Source organism: Felis catus, chromosome C1 (genome assembly GCF_018350175.1).
Source record: "Felis catus isolate Fca126 chromosome C1, F.catus_Fca126_mat1.0, whole genome shotgun sequence".
Classification (NCBI taxonomy): domain Eukaryota; kingdom Metazoa; phylum Chordata; class Mammalia; order Carnivora; family Felidae; genus Felis; species Felis catus.
Genome location: NC_058375.1, coordinates 76817083 through 76837519, shown reverse-complemented (window position 1 = coordinate 76837519; position 20437 = coordinate 76817083). Strand labels below are relative to the sequence as shown.

The following is a 20437-nucleotide window of genomic DNA, read 5'->3' as shown; positions in this document are numbered from 1 at the left end:
CAGGATTCAGAGATACTGAACAATCTCAAAGACTAGGGGGATGTTCTTGGAACAGGGCGCATTGTAGAAAAGTATTCAGTTTTTGCCATTACATATATATATATATATATATATATATATATATATATATATGTATATATACATATATATACAAACACACACACACACACACACACACACATATATATATATATATATATATATATATATATATATATATATTTTAATGGAGAGAACTTGAAGAGGAGCAAAATAATGTATATTCATAAGTTCCTGATTGAGTTGCTGTAGGATTAAATGAGATAAGGCATATCAAGTGCCTGATACATACTAGGTTTTCAAGAAATATGAGTTGTTTTTAAAATAAAGCTGTCAGTAAAGGTTGAGTGTTTTCTCAGGTCCTGGGAATAGAGAGTGAGTGGGAAGTGATGGTGCATGGTTTTGCTCTCTCAGTTCTCAGGGGCTCCAATGGGCATGTATTTGCTGGATGTGACGCCCTGAGCTATCCGGTCCCAGGTGCGATCCCTACAGTCTTAGCACTGCTCTCTAATGTCTGCTTCCCTTCCCATCACCACAGGAAACAGACCCAATTTCCAGGACCCAGTGGATTCTTCTCTATACCATTTGACATTTTTGCCCTTCGTTTGGATCTTGTAAAAAAATTCCCTCTTTTCTTGGTTTCTGTGACAATCACCATCTCTTATTTTTCCCACTTTCCTCTCAGTTTCTTTGATGAGTTCTCTTTCTCCACGAGCATGCACATCCCTCACTTTCCCTGCCCCAAACCTGAGTCCTCTTCTCACCCTCCTTTTCCTTTTACTATAGAAGCCTCCCTAGGAGATTCTCATCTCCTGAGAACTGACATCAGTTCTCATGGAATGCCTGACAGTTGTCCATGTCCAGCTCCAGCCTCTCACTGGGCTCTAAAAAGGCATTTCTGGTTTTTTTTTTCCTTGTGTCCTCTGCAGTTGTCTTAAATTCACTGTGTCCATACAGAATTTATTTTCCACGGCAAAAGCATTCCTTCTCCTGTGTTGTGTATTTAAGTTAATGGTATTCCTATCACAGGGCATTCAAATGTACCTGTGCCTGGGACCGAGGGGTTTCCCAGGACAAAACACTTTCACGGCTAAAACTGCCAAAGCCCTGGGCCATCCAGGACTAACCAGACATATCTGAGTTTTCCTCTATTTTTCCTTTCCCTCATCTCCTACTTCAAAGTGGTTGCCAAGCTCTGAGTATCCTCTCTCAGGACTCTCTCGAAACCTACCCTTCTATTTTATTTTCAATATGACTGCCTGCATTCAGGCCTTTATTATTTCATATCCGGGATATTGTCATAGGATTCCACCTGGTGTTCTTGACTATAGTCTCACTGATGCACTGACAGAGTTGTCTGCATACATACAGATCTCATCATCAGGGCACTATTAAGCAATAAGCCAAAACATTAGGAAGTGATAAATCCATGGAGGAAATTGAGTTCTGCCATAGATTAGAGGGTTTTGGCTCTTCAACCTGACCACAAGAACCCTGTGACTCTGAAAGGAACAGATTGTAACCTCAGTATAATAAATCTCTGTTAGAGATCAACGCAATTTTCTCCTCAGCATCTGGATCAATTTTTCCCCTCTGCCTGGACAGCAGTGCTTGCTTTTTAAAAATTGCTATGGGAACATCAACTTGCATTATAGCTGAATCAAAATAAAACAAAAAAAAATCTGCGATTATCTATGTACAAAGAACTACGTACTAGTGATAGGGAAAAGAGATAAGAAAGAGAAATATACATTAAAAATTTTTAATACTTATTTTTGAGTGGGGGGAAGGGGAGGGAGACCCAGAATCTGAAGCAGTCTCCAGACTCTGAGCTGTCAGCACAGAGCCCAATGCGGGGCTTAAACCCACAAACCACAAGATCATGGCCTGAACCGGTCAGATGCTTAACCGACTGAGCCACCTAGGCGCCCTGAGAAAATATACGTTGTAACCAAGAAACAAATTAGAAATTTTGCCTCTCTAGAATATTATCTTAAACACACCAAAAGCAGCCCACCTACCCACACCCTACTCTGGGACCTGTCTGCTTCAACTACAGTCTTACTAGTGGCGACATCATATATTGCTTACTAATAATATGCTCCTTCATTGTGTCAAGTACATACACTTGGAATGTGTGGTGGTTTTAAAATGTATCCATAAAGTCTTTGTTACTGTACTCTTTAAGATGTGAGCTCAATTCTCTTCCTCTTGAGTGTGAGTTGGACTTAGTGACTTGCTTCTAATGACTAGAATATCAGAACATTAGTGTCTTCTGAGACTAAATCATAAAAAGCATTGTGACTTCTTTCTTGATTTCTCTTGGATCACTCACTCTTGGGGAAGCTGGCTTGCATGTTATGATGTGCTCCTTGGGGAGGGGTAGGTGCTGAGGCTTCTTGACCACAGCCAGTGCTAACTTGCCAGGCATGTGAATGAATCATCAGTGTGGAAACAGATCGGCCAGCCCCAGTGAAGCCTTCAGGTGACTGTAGCCTTAGCCAACCTCTAGACTGACTCTGAACCAGAACCAGCCAGCTAAGCTGCCCCCAGATTCCCGACCCATGAAACTGTGTGAGATAATAGGTGTTTATTATTGTGAGTCATTATGTTTTGAGGTAATTTACTACGTAGCAATAGTTAACCAATACAGAGTAGTTTTGTTGGATCCTTTCTTTCCTACTTCTTTCCTTTCAACACCCGTTCCAAAGATTCAGACCTTTAGATCATAATACATTTTTGCTGATTCTTCTGCAAAGAAGCTGTGTTCTTTTCTCCTCACTTATTATATTTCCTGCTCTGTTATATTCCTTCATCTCTGACATCTTGACTTCCTATGCATGCATTTTGAGGGTCTTCCCATCCTCTACTTGTACAGAGACCACTCTCTATAGGTCTCTTGCATTTTTGAATATCTTGTGAGCAGAAAGACCAACTGCCTTTTTGTTCTGGATGATCTTTTCAAGTATGCAGGTTTGCTTACTGTCCAGTATAATAAAATGATACCTTCTATTGGAGCAAAGATCAGACAGACTTGCTTGCTGCTCATTATAGAAGATTTGGGTTTCCTCAGTTCAGTATTCCTCAGCTGTGATGCAAACCTACTGTATGTGCGGGATCCACCAGCCCTTCTGTATCACCCCTGTGGCATTTGGGGAGTAGGGGTAACCAAAACAAAACTGATGTGCAGGTGGCTGGTTGTGCCATGAAAAAGTAGGACCTTTGTCTCTGATGCAGGAGCTCATGACTTCTGCAGGCTCACTTGTAGGCTTGCAAGTAGATTAAAATCTCAGACTCTTCATAGTTCTTGACAGTTTTAACCCATTCTCTGCAATTCCCCCTGAAGCTGTAATCATGCCCCTTTTCAGGTCTCTTATTCATTTGCCAAAGGAAAACTATCTGTGCTAAATCTCTAACTGCTTCCCATTTTGATTGCATTTTGTTTTGTTTTGTTTTGAATACATCTTAGTAAATGCTTCAGGAAAACCTCAAGCACACTCTTCTCATTTCTGCCTTGGAACTCTAGAAGGTGACAATATTTTTTGTCTGTTTTATCTTCCTCTTCCTCTTCTCTGTGGAACCATGACACCTATTACTTATAAGAAATGTGTGAAACTTCCCTCCTCCGGGAAATAGTTTCCCATTGTTCTTTTTTCTGATTCTGGTCATCATCTGAATCTCTTCCATCCTTGCTTTCTTCTACTTCCCTCAAGTACTTAACTCTTACATGTTACACAGCAGTAGTTAATGGGAGACATCAGCTTATGGTTTTTAAAAATCATCTGTTACCCCACACAGATGTCTTTTCTCCTGTATAGGGTAAGAAACTCCTTGAAATCAAGAGACTTGGAATTTGTTTTCTTAATAAAGACATGCAGATCTGGATAGAGTATGCTTTACATTGTGGTCACTTACCCAGTGCTGACAGACCTACCATGTCTGGTTTCCTTGGATAGTCTGAATCTCATCTGGTGACATTGCCTTGTTTTTCCGACATAGGATTAGAAACAAGCACTGATAGAGCTCTAGTACCAAGAAGCAGATGGCAACCCTTGAAACTGCCTCTGGCTGACTACCACAAGGCCATTCCTCTTTTTTAGCTCAAGACTTGCTTACCAGTCTTAGCCTTTATCCAAGACTTCTTACTCTTTCCCTCAGGCTCCTGTAGTGTAAGTCGTCCTCTGGAAAAAAATACCACCAAAGCTCTTCAATCTTTCGTCCATTGAATAACTCTTGAGTCCTCTTTCTTATGCCCTTTAATGCTCTCTCTCTGAGATAAGATTGGGCTCCCTGGTTTCATATTCTATTCTCTGTGGGAAAGCATTAAAAATAACTAAACAAAAGATTTTACTCTAAGGAGAATATCTTTTTGGTCTCTTCTTTTCTTTTTGATGTTTAATCTATTCTGCAAACACAGAATTTTACTTACTCTGTCCTTCATATATCTGTACTCCTGGAAGTTCAGTCCTTGTGGGCAGTTTTGTTTTTTGGGTTTTTTTTTTTTTTGGAACATATATATATGGCTTTTAGAGATCCTTTCCCTTCTCCACACCCACTCTGCTGGCAGGCTTGTGAACTTGAAGCCACACGTGTGTATGTGTGTGTGTGCTCGTGTGCATGCATGTGCACACATTAGAAAGAGAGAAAGATTTCTTACTAAGCAGGCTCTTTCCAGTGTCCTCAGCTAGTTTTGGAATCTGTGAGTAGGGTGAGGAGGCAGAAGGTGAATTTATCGCCTGATGATTCATAGGGCCAACAGCTTTTTCACTTCCGTAAAGTTTCAAGATAGCAGTTTTCTCTACCAGTTTTTTGATTTGCCATCCTGTAATTTGAACATTTCCAAGGACTAATATGTAAAGTAGTGAAAGGGTGAAATTATGGCTCATTTTCATATTGTGGCCATGGAACATGATGATTCATAACTAAAGACGTTTTATTGATAACATGAAATAATATAAGAAGAGTGCAATATAAACTTTTTAATTGTCATATAATCTTTTATTATGTATGAAATTTTCTTCAACATAAGTTACAACTTGATTAAATGTGATAGACATTTTAAAATCTATTTAAAGTAAAAAAATTCTCTGTGTACAATATCTTTTGTCTACAGTATAGCAAATATGATACCTTTCATTTCAGGATTTCTGCTTAACATAAGCAAAACCAAATAACCAAAAAATACAAACCAAAGCTACCGTGAATACCAGTATTGAACAAAGCATCAAAAAGACAAACATAGGATAATTTTTTTTTTGGTTTAGAAATGCAGAATTAATACTAAAGTTAGTGCATCCCCCCCCCGACTCCCGGGGGAAAAAAAACACCCAAGGAAATAATCCCCCACCTCCAGGGGTAAACTTTGCTTTTCAGGGGCACAATCTGACTCTAGATTCTCTCTTGGCTCCTGTGGATAGCACAGCACAGGGTCATACTGAAGACTTCCAGATATTATCACCACAGCAATCCCAAAGCCCATGCACTGATGATGTGGGATTTGTTGTCAAAGACCTCTTTGATGGCCTCAGAGCAGTGCTTCATTGGGATGTTTGAGAGTAAATCCTTTTGGGGGCAGATGTCGGAGATAAATTGTTCCACTCCTCCAGCCAAACCACAGTAGTCCAATGCAGAGTGGATGGCTTTTAGCATCCCGCTGGGGCTTGTCCTTGGTTTTCAGCTTGATGTAGGTATCCTTGTAAAACTCCTGGACTTAATCACCTCATCTTTGTGGGAATATCCCAGCTGGCTGCAGCTATTTCAATGGCAAATGTCACCAAGAGGAAGCCAAAGAATAATCCCAGCATGCACTGGGGCTCCTGCACAGCAGCCTAGCAGCCGAGAAACCGCACCAGCATCCTGAGGGCACCAGCTGCAATCAGAATATATACTCCAGTGTAGAAGCTGGAATGATTATTTCCAGCTCCAAGATGCTCTTGGCCTCAAAGTCGATTCAGAGCTAAGTCCAATGGCAAGGAATACAATCCTGGCAAGCCAGAAAAATGAAGTTAAATCCAAAAATCAGGTATTTGATGCACTTGGTGCCTTTTTTGACCAGCATGGTAAAGGCTGGACAGGCTGGCCTACTGGTGTGGCCCAAGGGGTGTACATTGCCAGGACCCGAGGTGTCAGTGGCAGCCTAAACCTCTTTTTGATACTGTCTTTCTTTCAAATTGCTATTAAAAACCTAATGAAAGGGGGAGGGAGGGGAGGGTGGGTGATGGGTATTGAGGAGGGCACCTTTTGGGATGAGCACTGGGTGTTGCATGGAAACCAATTTGACAATAAATTTCATATATTAAAAAAAAACCTAATGAAAGGAAATTCTGTTAGAAAAGTCTATCATTTTGGTCTTGTAAGAATAGAATATTTGTTTTTATTGCAGAGTTATTTTTCTCTCTAGACTTTAAAAATATTTTTTACAAGCGACTTTCAGAAAAAATTAGCTAAGTACATGTAAACAATTTCACTTGACATCTCAATATTTAAAAGTTTCGCCCCACCCTTGGTCCAGATTATTAACTACATTGCATACTGTGGATTTTCTAGAAGTTACTATGTGACTGGCAGAAATAATTGGCTTAAATTACTGTGATATGTATCACAGTGTCTGCTGGAGACATACATATGTTTTTCGAAATTGTAAACTATTTCAAACATACAAAAAGTAAAATAATATAATAGATACCCAGGTTAAGCTTGTAAACTTTCTCCTATTCATGTCTCAAATTCCATCCTCTCCTCTGCCTCTCTAGAGGTAGAGTTAATTTTGCTATATCACAGGTGGGATTCCCCAGAAAGCAGGCTCTGAGACTCTGGTATTTATATGTGGAGGTTTGTGGTGGGGTGTTTTCAGGAGACATACCTGTGAAGGGTGAGGAAAGCAGAATTGGGTAAAGCTTTTAGCATTTTAATTATATGTCTTGGCATGGTTTTCTTTAAATGTATCCTCTTTGGTTTACTGAGATTCTTGGATCTGTAAATGTATGTCTTTCACCAAATTTGGGGCATCTTCAGCCATTATTTATATACTTGTCGGTACCATTTTCTTTTCCCTCCTTCTGGGACTCCAGGAGGATGAGTAGTAGACCTTGTGATATTGTTCCAATATGCAGCTTTGTTTCTTATTGAACCTTCGCCCCTTGTTATTCTGATTGGATAATTTCTACTGATCTGTCTTCAAGTTTACTGGCTCTCTTATCTCTGTACTACTACTGAGATCTGTCTATTGAGTTAAAAAAAATCTGTTATTGTATTTTTCAGTTTTAGAATTTTCACTTAGTACTTATTGTGTAGCTTCTATTTCTTTACTGAAAATGCCTAAATTCCATTTGTTTCTAGGTAGTTGTTTGCCCTTACTCCATGTGGCCTGGCTATAATAACTGCCATAGCTTTTTTTGGTTTGATAATTCCAATATTTGTGGTCATCTTAGTGTTGGTGTGTGTTGATGGCCTCTTTCTTTCAGTTGTTTAGATTTTCCTAGTTCTTTGCATGTTGAATAATTTTGGACTGTATGTTGGCCATTTTGAATACTGTGTTTTGAGATTCGGGGCTCAGTTAAAATCTGGAGAATGGGGTCGGCTGCTGCTGCTTCTCTTTTTAAAAAGCAAGCAGTTAACACCATGAGACTTATATTTCAAGTCCTGACTTGGTTTCTGTGGGCTTAGACGTCAGTTTAGTTTTCAAAGACTCTGCAGCGCTATTCTGGTTTTCACAGTTTGTGCACCTTCCTTGGTGGTCTACAGAGGTTCAGTCCTCAAAGCCTTTGCTGTGCTGATTCTGGTGGATTTTGTGCATGTTCAGGTTGAGAGTGTGTTCAAGGCTTCGTACAGAGGTTTAAAGAATCATTTTCAGCTTCTTTTCAGATTTATTCTGCATTTCTGTATTATATTGTATGTATGTGGGGGGGTATCCATATTAACTTAGCTTATTATTTTGACAAAACCAGAAGTCTACACAATTTCATTAAACAATTTATTACATTCGTGTAATTTCTTTTACAACACAATGATGTAATTTTGATACTTAAAAGTTGTTTATCAAAAGGTCATGTAACAGATGATTTTAACATTCCCCTACTATTTCTTCAGATCCCTTTGCCATTTTGTTCATGTTGACCCCCAGAGGCTTTCACTCCTGACAGCCAGCACCTGCATTGTTTTGCCAGAAAGCTGCTTTTAGGCTGTGAGTGTATAGTTTGCCTGCAAATGCCCAAAAAGTCTAGGAATTTACATCCTTGGCAGATGGCCCCCAAACCAATGGCCAGTTGGGACGGGGTTATAGTACTCCAGGTCCCTCACTCTGGATCTGGACAGCCCTTAGTTGTAACCTAAACGGTGCAACCCACTGGTGGAATTGAGTTAAGGTTCTCCCTCATGAGACTTGGCTGAGTAATGGCATCCTGTTCGGCTCCCTTAACATTTTTGCCCACTTCCCCATTCCTTTGCTGTTTTTTCTTGGAAAGCTTCTTCATAAATAACTTTCATATCAATCCTTGTCCCAGGATGTGCTTCTGGGAACACACTGCAGCAGATAGAATTCTAAGATGGCCCTCAAGATTCCCTGGTATTCATGCTTTGCATAAATAATCTCCTTCTCTTGAGCATGAATGAGGTCTGTTTTTATGATGAGAAAGTCACTTCCTTAATTCGGTTGCATTATATGGCAGAGGTGATGGGATAATCACTTCCTTGATTATAATGGACTCTGTTTTAGCACTCTGGAGACAGATTCTCCTGGGCTGGAGAGAAGTAAGCTATTATATTGTGAGGGGGCCCCATGGCAAGGAACTGCAGGGTCTCTGGGAGCTAAGACTGGCCCCCAGCTGACAGCCAGCAAGAAAGGTGGACCTCAGTCCTGCAATACAAGGAATTGACTTCTGCCAACAGCCATGTGAGCCTCAGGAAGGTCCACAGCGTGGCTCATTCTGTGGTAATAGAGCATAGTCACAAGCATGGGCTCTGGAGTCCAGACTGTTTTGCTTAGAATTCAGTTCTTCCACATTCTTTTTTTTTTTTTTTAATTTTTTAATGTTTATTTTTGAGAGAGAGAGACAGAGTATGAGCAGGAGAGGGGCAGAAAGAGGAGACACAGAATCAGAAGCAGGCTCTAGGCTCTGAGCTGTCAGCCCAGAACCCAACGCAGGGCTCAAACTCACAGACCATGAGATCATGACTTGAGCCAAAGCTGGACGCTTAACTGACTGAGTCACCCAGGCGCCCCGTTTTTCCACATTCTTGTAGTGACTTTGGGCAAGTTAGTTACTCTCTCTTCCCTTTCTATTTGTAAAATGAGAATGCTAATAGTACTTATTGCACATAAATAATAAAATTATTATTAATAGTGGTGGCGTGGTAGTCATACGTTATTAGAGGTGTGGAATTATGAGGCCTTCCTCCTATCCTTCTTTCTTTCCAGCTACTCTTCATGTCTTAGAGCCTATCCATCCTCCAGGGTTCAGCAAAACACATCTTTTCTATAAATTCTTCTGTGATGCCACTTACCCTCTGAAATTTCTTTAGTATATTTGTGTTTTTCTTATATGCTTATAACTCCTCTGTCATTGTCCCCTGGTTAAAAAGACCTTATCTTGAACTGCATATGATAGAAGCTCAATAAATATTTGTTGAGTGAATGCATGAATTAAGAGCATTAATAAAACTTTAAGAGTTCTTAAGCTATTCACTTACCTTAATCTATTAATTTCTCCCTAGCCACACTGAGTGCTATTCTAATTCTTCACAGGAGCTCTCAAAATAAAGATTTCGAGTACACAAAACAATGCAAGCTTTCATTTGTTCTTTTTGGAAATCTGTCTTCATGGGGATTCTCTGGCTGTCTTTTCTTGGACAAAATGGTAGTGTGGAGAGTAGCCAGGGGGAGTTGGAGGGGTTTGAAAGCATGGTGATACTAAGTGGGGGCAATACTGTCTCTACAGATGGGAGTGTTGTCAGTTCATTTAAAAATGACTTGGGGGCTCTTTTAAAGTCTGATTTAAAAATTCTATGTAACCTACTAAAGGTATCCCTTTGGATTGGAAGTAGGCATTTGCTTTGTACAAGTGGAGAATGGTTTTGAGCCTTGCATGTTGGTGCTCAGAAGATGCTAACTTCCTAGGTGGACATGGATGCTAGCATCCATTTCTAGGATGCTAATTTCCTCAGGTGGCTCACCCCACGATGTCAGAATGAGAAGATCATGTTTTTCTTTGACAGTGAGAGTATAAGGATGGGTAACATATTAAATAGCTGTTAGAGGATATGAGTGGTGTGCTTTTTGTTACCCAGAACACGTGCTTTTTCTCTTGTACAATGCAAGATAGATATGGCTGTAATTATCATATTACCTAGCCAGTTAGTTATTCTGTGAGACTGTGATTATGCAGGGTGTAGAGAGAACTTTATTTATGAACTCATTCTCAAGAAAAAAAGAAAAGCAAAAAGCTAAGCCAGCACATCATCTAATTCTCAATGTAAAATAATGCAGAAGTGCGGAAGATGAACATCTGATTTGTCACATCTGATACACTAATGTTTTATCCAAAAGGAAGAACACATTGTAACTTGCTCAGTCATCTGCATAAACACCACCTGGCCCTTTACAGGCACCTACTCAAATAACAGAGTCAACGAATGGCAGCTCTGCTCATAGCCTTTTCACTGGTAGAAATAGAAAAATCTCTTTTCTTTTTTAAAAAACAAAGCATTTATGTATCAAAGCAACATCTAATATATTTTTTTCCAACGGCATAAGACCTAGGTGATTAAAGTGAAGCCACTAGAACCTTCCATATTAGGGAATATATGATCACAAATTACCCAGTTTTTGAACAGCTAAAAAATTTCATTATCCTTTAAAAAGAGGGTAGATCAAACCATTCCTTGTACAAACCAGACCTTATTATTATTGCAACATGAAGCACGTTCTCCCCTGGGTATATCACTTAGTAAGTCTTGCAATGGAATAGCTATAGATTTTAGTGTAAAATATTTTGCCAGAGATGGGAGATTTTTTTTCCCCTCTGAACTGACACATTCTGGTTGTATGCCTCAGTGATCATACCTTTGTGCTACATTGCACACATGGAGGTAGCCTCCCTTTTCTAGTTGCACTAATATAAAAATTAGGGTCCTGGATAACTAAAGTATATCATACCAGTTTGCATGCTTTCAAAAAAGGGTTAAAAAAACAAATCTCACTTGCCTTTACATTTTAGATTCAAGCTGGCTAACCAGAAAGTGTCAACTACTTTATTATTTTTTTTTTCATTGAGGAAACCCTGGCAAAGTCTCAGTGTATTTCTGTCCACAGAGGACAATTGAGTAGCTTAGTCTTCTGGGCACACCAACTTGTTGTTTTTGTTTTATTTTAAAGAGGAGACAGTGTTCAGAAGTCATTGAACTCTGCCCTTGGCCCATTCTTTTATAAAGAGTGCATTAGGCTCCAAAATTCTTATCTTTAAATATATCTTTTAGTCATCGGTTACCCTATTCTTCCTGGGGCCACTTGAAAAGTGACAGTTGGTAGCTCTTTCATTGGGTTTCTGGATCACATGACCTGAGTTAATGCTTTTATTAATAGCCTCCTTGTGCATCTTAAATGGTGGGGGTGGTTGGACCCTTCCTGTTTTTGCTTTAATGTATCATGATATCATACAGTTTAATTGACCAGGAAAATCTACGTCAACCCAAGACAAATGTTTAATTTTGTTTACACTGTTCACCTGCATATTTCATTTGCCTTTCATTTGACATTGAATACTATTTTAATTGTATCTCCCGATTCATGTTGGAAAAGTATGCCATGGATTAGGGAGTGAGAAGGAGTTTGCTCTTTTCCCAACTCCCAGTGCAGCCTGGAAAGTCATTTCATTTTTTATTTATCCTACTAGCAAGTTTAAAGTTCTTACTATGTGCCAGTGTTGGGGAGAAAATAATGAAAGGTAGACATGATCCCTGCCTTCATGCTTTATGCTTTATAGTCTAATAAATTTGAACAAATATTCATGAAATTTAAGATTCCAGAAATAACTCGCAAGGCCCTTTTCTTCAGGGCCAGAGAGAGGGTGTCATTCCAGCATTTAACATGAAATCACACTTTAAAAAAGTACTTAGTATACACTAAGCATTATATTACATGTAATCTCATTTAGTCTTCTGCAAACTCACAAAATAGGTAATATTAGACTAATTTCCCAGATAAAGGAATTGATACATGAAAGTTCCTATAACTTTCCAATGTTAGACAGATATCCAGATCTATCTCATTGTAAAGTCTGATTACTGAGTATCTGTATTGTTATCAGGAGCTGAACACCCTACCTCTGCAACATGAATCTAAACTTACATTATTTAGATGAATAAATCAAAAATATCATTTCCTTTTTACGATGACCAAAAGTTGTAAACTGAAATGTCTATATAGAAACTAGGCAGATCCCCAAACATAGTGAAGCAGGTGGGTAATAGGGAGTGGTGGGGACTGGAATAAATTCAAACTTACATTCTTTGTCAGGCAGCAGGTAATTGCTACCATGTGGGAATGAAGGCCTGGAGTCAGTATCATTCCAGACTGTGTAGCACCTTTTTACAAATTAGATAAAGGCACTCCTTCATTTTGTGGATACAGACCTGGCACAACAAATACGTATGTGTTGCATGTCAGCCTCACTTACTACTTAGGTTGATTCTCTGTGCAGAGCACAGCCTATATGGCCTTTCTCAAGAAAAGCTTGATACCTGGATTTTTAAAGTGAAATTTCCTGACTTTTAAATGTTGATAATGAATTCAAATTAAAAAAATCACTGTGTAGATCAAATAAAACTTATCTGTGTGTTGAATTTGGTCTCTCCTGGTCACCATTTGAAACTTCTGATTTATAGGCTAGCCCTTAGAAGTGAGAAGTAACAGTTTTTATTAATTTGGTGACCATGTTCCTAAAAATCTAGAGTCAAAGTGTTTTCAATTTTGATCCCAGAAGAAGCATTTTAAGTATCTGAATCCTAAAGGCTAATTTGAAAAGAAATCATCTTTGTCTCTGAGAAGTCTAACTGTGTTAGTCATGAAAAATTCTCAGGTGTTTTGCTATATATATATATAATATATATATATATATATATATATATTATATATATGTATATATATATATAATATATATATATTATATAGGTAATCACCTATATATATATAGGTGATTACCTATATATAACATGAGTACTTGAGAGTTAAAACTGCATCAAGTAGAACTTGTGTAAATCTCAAATTACCTTGATTTTTTTTTTTTTTTAGATATACAGTATTAGTTGTGGGCTGTGATTGGTGTTACCATAATATTTGATGATGCTAATAAGATGAGCTAAGAATAAACACCAAATTTTTTTTCATTATCTCACCCATAATTTACCTTCTGGTTATGGAATTAGGTTGTCCCCAAATAATTTTTCCATAGTCTGAGGTAATTATTTCTCATTTTAAGTTTTAGCTTGATTAAGTTTTATCTTTATAATGACTCATCCTTTCTATGTTATTTTATTTAAGCAAATAAACCAAATCATGCCCTACTTTGGTCAATAAAATCATGAAAGATATGTATTGCAGTGAAAAGGGATAGGTACCAAAGGTGTACCTAACAGCCCTTGTGTCTTCTAAACTGGTACTTCAGGGAAATCTTGTCCTGAGGAATAATGGGAAGTTGCACACAAACAGAGAACAAACTGATATTTTTCATGGAGGTGAGAAGAAAATACCAGGTCTGTGTGAATGATTACTAATGACCTAATTTGATGAAATGCACTTCTTTCCAGGGACTAGAGTTCTTTGGACGTTATGTAGTCATTACTTTTGTGAAGTTCCATAAACAGAAGTCCCTTTTTATCTGCAGGGAAAGTAGAGCATAGGTCAGTGGGAACATTTTATTTTATTTTATTTTTCCTTCTTACCCACAGATGAAACTTATATAACTCTGTGCCTAAGCTCTTAAGGACCCAAACTGCAAACCTGCAAAAACTTAAGCCACACGTGTGAAATTGCCACAAGCATATCTAATTGTATAGATTCTAATGCATTCTGGAGAAGAGTGTCCTTTTTGTTCAGAAAGAAGCCTAGAACTAATTTCAAGTTGGGTTTCTAAAACCTGACACTGAATCAAAAAGGTTTCACTAGAAAATAAGTTGGAGCTGTAAAGTAAGGACATAGTTTTTCTTGATTATTATGGCATTTAAGGGCATGTATCTTTCTTGCCAGAAAAAAAAAAAACCAGTATCAGTGAAACAGATCTTTTAGGACATTCAGTTGTCATTTTTCCCCTAATATGTTATTTTTGGTTAGACTATTAGAACTGGAAGGAATCTTAGTGATCCATTTCATTTCTAAACTGTGATACTTGGAACCCCATGTTGCTTTGTATATGTTTCAGTATTCCTCTAAGAGTTTAATTAAATTTTTATGAAAAATATGTGGTCAATTCTAAATTAACTAGGTTATCATCATCAGTAAAGATGAGGTAATTGTTAGGGCTTCAGAGCCCCAGCCACATTTCAGCCGAACTGGCTTTTATTTTATTCATTCAATTAAGTAAATATTTATCTAATATCTATAATATGGCCAGACACTATTTTAGGTGCTGGGAGTAAAGTATGGAACAAGGTAGACAATGTCCCTGATCTTATACAGAGTATGTAATAGGATAGAGTGGGATGGGGACAGGAATAGATTTCCAGTAAGTGTGCTTGAGGAATAACTAGAAGGCCTGGAGCAGTTACCCACAATATGTATCCAGTAGTCATGTTCTGTTCACTCTGCTAGAGTGCAGTGAACAAGGAGAAGAAAGCTAAGAGATGAGGTTAGGAAGGTATCAGGACAGGAACATATAGGTCCTTGAAGACATGATAAGGAGTTTGGATTTTATTATAAGTGCAGTGGATTTTATTATAAGTGACATGATCTGATTTATGATTTAAAAGGATCATCCTGGTTTCTGTGTGGCAAATAGCTTACACTGTGGCCAGAATGGAAGCAGCAAAGACTTTTAGGAGATTTGTGTAGATTTCTCCTTTTGAGCATGATGCTATAGATTGTGGCAAGGCAGTGTTCCTGTTGAAAACAATTATGAAACACCGGGTGAATTTTAAAACTGATGATATAAAAAGTGCCCGAGAGATATGGGAGGACAAGTTAGACTACAGTTTCAGAGAGAGAAGCTGATGATTATCCCCCTCTGAGGGCAGGTGATGATTGTAGGCATGGCCTAAGGATCAGAATTTGTCCCAGGCTGAACCTACTTCTGGGAAAATAAAGGTTTTAGTGATTGTGTGAAGCTAGAGTGACAAAATTCAAGACTGGAGAGATGTCAGATGCATGGCCAGTTTTCCCTATAAGACATTTGCTGAGTTTTGAAGCTTTACAGGAGATTAAGGAGCTAGTTTGAAAGCTTCCAAAAAGTAGAGTGAAATATCTCATAGTCTTGTGATGCTCAGGAAACAAAGAGCATTCCAGGGGAAGAGGATTAAAAGGAAAGTAGGCAAGGGATGAATTCTCTAGAAAGAGTGGTGAATTGATCTACAGGTACTTTTTAATCTGAGATACTTACTAAATCTGAGTGCATCTAGAGTTTTAAAATCCAGACCTGGCTTTTGGCAAGAGACCATTCCTGGGAGGCAGAGAAACCAGCAGAAATTTGGGCTTTTTTGAGGCTAAAATAACAAAAGGGGAGATTTAAGGAATCTCCGACACATTATCTCATCTTTCTTTGAAGACATTTGCCCCATTTGAAGCTGTGTGGAGTAGAAAGCTAAAGAGCTAAGTGGTAAACCTCTGAAGAGAAGAACTGAATCTATCTCAGACTTTCAGATTTGGTAAATCAAAGTCGTCCCAAGGTTATAATTAAAAGTCCTGGGAAATCATGCCTTAGGAACAGGATCGAGAGAACTAGTTTGGGTTTTCCCAAAACTTCATCACAGCCCTAGTCCAGCTCAATCTTGGGTTGGCTTGAAAAGATTGATTCTCCCAATAGCTGCCCTTGCTATTGCTGAAATAAAAAAAGGTTTTCTGGAGACTCTATGGTTTTTTTGGAATTGGAAAACAAGCCAATAGAAAATACCCACACAAAAGCACAGAGAGAAAAATAATACAAAAACAGGTAAGTGCAAAAGGGACATTCTGAAAAGGACACGTAACGGAAGTCCCAGAAGGAAATGAGGAGAGATTAGAGTATAAGTGATATTCGGAGAGTTAATTTGAAGAGTTAATGACTACCAGTTTTCCAAAACTATTATAAGTATCAATCCACAGATTCAAGTAGTATAAATACAATGAAAACAGTATCTGGAATCTCATATATAAAACTGCTTAAAACCTAATGAGTAGTGGGGTGCCTGGGTGGCTCAGTCAGTTGGGCGTCTGACTTTAGCTCAGGTCATGATCTCACTGCCTGTGAATTCAAGCCCCACATCGGGCTCTGTGCTGACAGTTCAGAGCCTGGAGCCTGCTTCAGGTTCTGTCTCTGCTCTCTTTTCCTCTCCTGCTCATCCTCTGTCTCTCTCTCTCATAAATATAAAATAAAACATAAAAAAAAATAAAAATGAGAGAAAGTCTTAAATTAGGCCAGAGAAAGGGGTGCCTGGGTGGTTCAGTTGGTTAAGCATCTGACTCTTGATTTTGGTTCAGGTTATGATCTTATGGTTCATGAGTTCAAGCCCCACATCAACTCTGCACTGACAGCACAGAGTGTGCTTGAGATTCTCTCTCTCCCTCTTCCCCTCTCCTGTTTACTCTCTCTCTCTCTCTCTCTCAAAAATAAACAAACATTTAAGACACAAAAACATTGATAAATGTTTAAAAAAAAATTAAGCCAGAGAAAGATTACTTTCAAAGGAACATCAACAAGACTTACAGCTGACTTCTTGACTTAGACCATGGAAATCAGAAGGCAATGGAATAGCATCTTTACCCTACCCCCAGTTTTATTGAGAAATAATTGACACACATCACTGTATAAATTGAAGATGTACAATATGATGGTACAATATACAATACGTATATTGTGAAATGCTTACCACAGTAGGTTCAGCTGACATTCATCTTCTCAAATTAATAGAATAAAAAGAAAAGAAAGAGGAAAAGAATAAAGGTGAAATTTTTTCTTCTTGTGGTAAGAATTCTTAGTATTTACTCTTTTAACAACTTTCCTGCATATCATACATCACTGTGAGCTATAGTCATCATGTTGTGCGTTACATCCCTAGTGCTTATTTATCTCATAACTGGAAGTTTGTGCCTTTTGGCTATCTTCCTCCAATTCCCCTTCTTCCCACCCCCTGCCTCTGGTAACCACAAGTCTGATAACTTTTTCTATGAGCTTGGTTTGTGTTTGTTTTGTTTGTTTGTTTTTAGATTCTACATATTGGATCATGCAGAATTTGTCTTTGTTTGATTTATTTCACTTAGCAAAATGCCTTCAAGTTTCATCCATGTTGTCACAAATGGTAGGTTTTCCTCATTTTTTATGGTTGAATAATATTCCATATTCATTCACTGATGGACACTTAAATTGTTTTCATGTCTTGGCTATTGCAAATAATGCTGCTATAAATATAGGGGTGCAGGTATCTTTTTGAGTTAATGTTTCCTTTGGATATATTCTCAGAAGTGGAATTGCTGGCTTGTACGGTGGTTCTGTTCCTAATTTTTTGAGGATTCTCCATATTGTTTTCCATACTGGCTGTACCAATTTGTAATCCCACCAATAGTAATCCACCTTTTCTCCACATTCATGCCATTCATTTGTTATCTCTTATTTTTTTCATGATGGCTATTCTAACAGGTGTGAGGTGATATCTCATTGTGGTTTTAATTTGTATTTAATGTGTATGTTAATTTGTAGGACTAGTGATGTTGATCATCTTTTCATGTACCTAATGGCTTTTCTTGTATCTTCTTTGCAGAACTGTCTATTCAGGTCCTTTGTCCATTTTTTAATTGGGTTATTTGTTTCTGTTTCTGTTTTTGTTTTTGTGGTTTTTTTTTTCTATTGAGTTGTACAACTTATTTATGTTTTAGATGTTAACCTTCATCAGATAGGTGTCATATCCAAAAAGATCACTGCCATGACTCATGTCAAGGATCTTTATTCCTATGTTTTCTTTTAGGAATTTCATGGTTTAAGATCTTACATTTAATTATTTAATCTATTTTGAGTTAATTTTTGTGTGTAATAAATGGATCCACTTTTATTCTTTTATACATGAATATCTAATTATCCCATTGTGACAATTTATTGTAGAGACTGTCTTTTCTCCATTGAGTATTCGTGTTTCTGGTAGCAAATATAAGTTTGCCATACATGCTTAGGTTTATTTATGGGCTTTTGATTCTGCTCTATTGGCCTATTTGTTTTTATGCCAGTACTATACTGTTTTGAGTACTACAACTTTATAGTATAGCTTGAAATCAGGAATTATGATACCTTCTGTTACTCAGAAGTGGAATTGCTGGATTTTATGGTAGTTCTATTCCTAATTTTTTTAAGATTCTCCATATTGTTTTCCATACTGGCTGTACCAATTTGTTGTGGTTTATTTTGTGGTTCCAAATTTTAGGAGTGTTTTTTTCTACTTCTGTAAAAAAAAATGCCTTTGGAATCTTAATAGGGATTACATTGACTCTATGGATGGCTTTTGATAGTAGTGACATTTTAATAATACTAATACTTCCAATTTATGAACACAGATACTTTTCCATTTACTTGTGTCTTCTTCAATTTCTTTTACCAATGTCTTATAATTTTTAGAATAGAGCTCTTTCACATCCTTAGTTACATTTATTCCTAAGTATTTTATTTTTTTGATGCTATTGTAAATGAGATTGATTTCTTTTTCAGAAATTTTGTTAGTGTATAGAAATGGTACTGATTTTGTATGTTTATTCTGTATCCTACAATTTTACTGACTTTATTGATTGTATCCAACAGTTTTTTGGTTGAGTCTTTAGGATTTTCTATGCATAAAATCATGTTGTCTGCAAATATATGTAGGATTTCCAGTACTGTGTTGAATAGGAGTGGTCAGAGGGGGTACCCTTGTCTTGTTCTTGATCGTAGAGGAAAAGCTTTCATCTTTTCACTATTTAGTATGATGTTAGCTATGGGCTTGTTACATATCCTTATTATGTTGGGATGTGTTCCTGCTATGTCTAATTTGTTAAGAGGTTTTTTTTTTTTTTTTTTTTTTAAATCATGAATGGATGTTGAATTTTGTCAGGTGTTTTTTCTGCGTCTATTGAGATGATCATATGATTCTTTTTCATTCTATTAATGGGATGTATCACATTGACTGATTTCCATATGTTGAGCCATCCTTGCATCTCAGGTGTAAATCGTACTTGGTCATGGTGAATGATCCTTTTAATGTGCTACTGAATTCAGTTTGCTAGCATTTTATTGAGAATTTGTTTTTGAGAATTTTTGCATCTGTATTTATTAAGGATATTGGCCTGTAGTTTTCTTTTCTAGTTTTATCCTTTCTGATTTTGGTATAAGGATGAATCTTGCCTTATAAAATGAGTTCATGAGTTTCTCTCCTCTTTGATTTTTTGGAAGAATTTAAGAAGACTTGGTGTTAACTTTTCAAATGTTTGGTAAAAATCACTGGTGAAGCCTTTTTGTTCTGGTTTTTCTGTGTTGGGAGTTTTTGATTGCTGATTCAGTCTCCTTACTAGTAATTGGTTTATTCAGATTTTCTAGTTATTCTTCATTCAGTCTTGCTAAGTTGTGTGCTTCTAGGATTTTTTCCATTTCTTTTGGGTTGTCTAATTTTTTGGCATTAAGTTGTACATAGTAGCTCTTACAATCTCTTGTATTGCTGTGGTATAAGTTGTAATGCCTCCATGTAAGAGACAAATTGTAAGACTGGATGAAAATATAAAACCTAACTATATGCTGCTTACAGAGAATAAAGAATGCAAATATTTGAGGACATAGAAAGGTTAAAAGGCTAGAAAAAGATAAGCTTAAAAACACTGACCAAAGAAAGCTGTTTCAGCTTTCCTGATATCAGACAAAGTAGACCTTTAAGGTAAAAAGCACTATTGGTGATAAGAAGAATATTTCATAATTGTAAAAGGTACAATCCAACAGGGAGAAGGCTATTGCAGTAATCCATGGCAGAGATGATGGTGATCTGGAGTAGAAAGACGGCTGTGGATGTGAGATGATGTAGTCAAATTCTGGATATGTATTGTGGGTAGATGCCAATAGGACTTGCTATTGGGTTTGGTATGGGATAGGGAAAAAAAGAGGTGTCAAGGATGACTTTAAGGTTTTTTTCTTGAAGGACTAGGTAAACGGCAGTGCTGTTTACTGAAATGGAAAAGTTTATTCAGATGTAGGGCTAGGAAAGAGAAATAAAA

The 20437-nt window shown here is 37.5% G+C and overlaps 1 pseudogene; it reads right to left on the bottom strand.

Moving 5' to 3' along the window:
* Window positions 1-5427: 5427 nt before the first annotated feature.
* Window positions 5428-6097, bottom strand: LOC101095187 (annotated as a pseudogene).
* Between the last annotated feature and the right edge of the window lie 14340 nt (window positions 6098-20437).